At 51.2% G+C, this 3,067-nt stretch overlaps 1 protein-coding gene across 2 annotated transcripts in view; it reads right to left on the reverse strand.

The window, feature by feature from the left end:
* GPAT4 (glycerol-3-phosphate acyltransferase 4) overlaps positions 1-232 on the reverse strand; it is a 31,573-nt gene extending 31,341 nt beyond the window's left edge. Inside the window, exon 1 of one of the 2 annotated variants that reach the window (XM_024765164.1) lies at positions 137-232. The gene's annotated coding sequence lies outside the window, so the exon portion shown is untranslated. The remainder of the gene's footprint in view (positions 1-136) is intronic. The other variant, XM_024765163.1, reaches the window with a different exon arrangement.
* Between the last annotated feature and the right edge of the window lie 2,835 nt (positions 233-3,067).

The raw sequence follows: 3,067 nt of genomic DNA on the forward strand, positions 1-3,067 counted from the left end.
TGCCCCCCACGGCCGGGGGGGTGGGGGTCGCAGGGAGCGGGGTCGCTCGACCGCAGCCCTCACGGGCGCCGGACCAAACCCCAGCTCCCGCAGAGGCCCGTGACCTTCAGGAACGGGCCAGCCGGACCGTACTCACCTTCCTCGAGGCTCCAGGAGGCAAATCGCTCCGGGGACCGTCCGCCCCGCCCTCGCCGCCGCCGGCCGAGGCGTGCGTAAGGACGTGCGCGCGCCCGCCCTTTGTCTATGCCGCCTTGACGTGACCCTCGCGTCCAGTCCCCACCCTCCCGTCGTCTAACCTCACGCCCAGTACCCACGCGCTGGCGCGCGCCCGGTCGGGCTGGGCGGGGCCCCGAGGGGGCGGGGAGATGGGGGCGGGGCGCCGGGAGATGAGCAGACGGGGCGCCAAGTCTTGGGCCGGGGAGGCGGGGCGCCGAGGGGAGGGGCGCTTGGGAGGCGGGGCTAAGAAGGGCGGGGCGCCGGGGAGACGGGCAGACGGAGAGCCGAATGGAGGGCCGAGGAGGCGGGGCTCCGCGTCACGAGCCCCAAGTGGGCGCGCCCGGTACTCTCCAAGCTGCCACCTGGCGGGCGAGGACCGCTGCCTGGGCCGGGCCAGCTGCTGCAGAGACCGGTACTGTGCGTGCCGGGCCCTGGTCGCCTGCTCCCCGGTCGCCTGCTCCCCGCCTGGAAAACCATTAACAGACTCCTGCTGTGATAAGGGGAGCACTTCCTAAAGAGAGGTCTCCACGCTTCTGAGCTGCGCCAGGGCCCGAATGCTGGCTGCTTCCCGCAAAGAACACTCTTATAGGTTCTGGAGAGAGTGAAATCAGCCCTGATTAGCGAGAAAAGGCTTGAGTCACCAAATGGCCTTGTCATCTTGGGGCTGTTGTGAGTATACAGTCAGATACAGATCGGTATGGAAAGAACTTAGCTTGCGGCCGGCACGCTCAAGAAATATTAGCTGTCATCACCACCACCATCATCATCCGAGTCTCATTTACCAACTAGCAAAGCCAAGGAGTTCAAGGGTTGGTGTAGGCATCTCCCTGTTCCCTCGCAGCTGCAACTTTCCAACGTCTACCTCAACTTGTAACTTACGTCTCTGCTAAAGTCTAGTTGCTGCCTGCTAGAGTTTGCATGTGTATTGCTCACCATCTCTTTAAACTTCAAACGCCTAACCCAAACCTGTATCATCTGCCCTAAAACTGGTTCTCCTTAAAAAAAAATTAGCCCTTTTCCTTCCTGTTCTTAAAAGATCAAGCCCTCCCTCCTAGTTTATTCTGCACACTGCTGTCAGATTGCCAATCCATGCTAAATGATCCGATAGTAAGGCTTGAGGGTAAAGTCCATATTCTTAGACCTCAAAATCATCATGTAAGAATGATGGCTCTGCTCTCAAACACTGGACCGCTCATCCCCATGCTAAATGCTACCACACCTGTGGGACTTATCCCATATTCATTAACTCAATCATTTATCCATTCATTTAACAAATTTTGGTCCCAATGATGCAAAGCCAAACAATGCATGCCTATGTCTAATCTTCAAATAGATCAAGTTCCATAAAAGGAGAAACTGGACATCATCAATGCGAGGCATAGGGCTTTAAAGTGGCCACCACCATCATAAATGCTCTTTGAGTTCTTATATCTGCTCTCCTTTCTTGATCCAGAATCAGTCAAAATGTAGAAGTCATCCATTCACCTGCTTTGCTCATATATATTCATGTTTAAATTTCCTCACAATTCTTACCATACACTACATTTCTTTGTACATAATAATTTTGAAATTTTAAAATGTTTTACACATACTAGAGACTGAACACAAATGGTGTTGACTGATTCTTTGCCCAACCAAATAGTAGACTCAGTTGTTGGGTATCAACACACACACACACACACACACACACATACACGCACACACACACATACACGCACACACATGCGTGAGAGAATATGTACACGTTCCCTGAGACCATCTCTAAACTTCTTGAGTGCAGGAAGGCAATCAAACTTCTCTCCAAAGCGGAAGCCAATAAGAACAGGGTTAATATAGTTCCCTTAGGCTCCAAACTTTTGTTTGCAATGGTCAGTGATCTGGTCACATCTCTGTCATGGTCATTTCTAGGCATGAGGAATACAAATGGGAGAGAGAAAATGAGCAAGCAGCTTGAAAAGTTAGACACAAAGTAGGCTTACCTACAGAGGAGGCCTCTTGCCTATAGCATGATCAGCTTATATCCAACAGTAAACTCCTTGTCACGGTGAATTGGGACTTTTAGATTATTGTTAAAGGAATTTTCACATTCTAGAATGAATATACTCTCATACTACAAAAATTACCTGAGTAATTTAAAAAACCTGATGAAGGATAGTCCATTAAGAGTAGGGGATCACAGTGTTTGAGAGCTCAGTGAGAAGTTTAATAACCTCCCACGCCGTCCTAACTTTGAACTCATTTCCCAAAATGCGCCTCTGCGATCACTGTGTTTGCTGTGTGTATGTCACACGGTGCTATGAACTGGGAAGATACTCCTTTTAAAAGATACTCCTGGACTTCCCTGGTGGCGCAGTGGTTAAGAATCCGCCTGCCAATGCAGGGGACATGGGTTCGAGCCCCGGTCTGGGAAGATCCCACATGCCGCGGAGCAACTAAGCCTGTGCGCCACAACTACTGAGCCTGCGCTCTAGAGCCCGCGAGCCACAACTACAGAAGCCCGTGTGCCTAGAGCCCATGCTCCGCAACAAGAGAAGCCACTGCAATGAGAAGCCCGCGCACCGCAACAAAGAGTAGCCCCCACTCGCTGCAACTAGAGAAAGCCCACGTGCAGCAACGAAGACCCAACACAGCCAAAAAAAAAGATACTCCTTCCCCCAGCAGAATAATCCCGTTCGTGTGCTGTATAACTTCTCTCCCATCCAAGTCACCTTTATGTGTGCAAAGCCTTTGACATTTATTGAGAGGTGAATCCACAACCAGCAACAGAGATGCTCATTTCCAAGCCCCTAGAGAAAAGGCCAAATTAAGCAAAAGTTGGGTTCTTTTTGAGAAATGTTTTCATTGTGGTGAA

Source organism: Neophocaena asiaeorientalis, unplaced genomic scaffold, assembly GCF_003031525.2.
Source record: "Neophocaena asiaeorientalis asiaeorientalis breed wild unplaced genomic scaffold, Neophocaena_asiaeorientalis_V1.1 scaffold14, whole genome shotgun sequence".
NCBI classification, from domain to species: domain Eukaryota; kingdom Metazoa; phylum Chordata; class Mammalia; order Artiodactyla; family Phocoenidae; genus Neophocaena; species Neophocaena asiaeorientalis.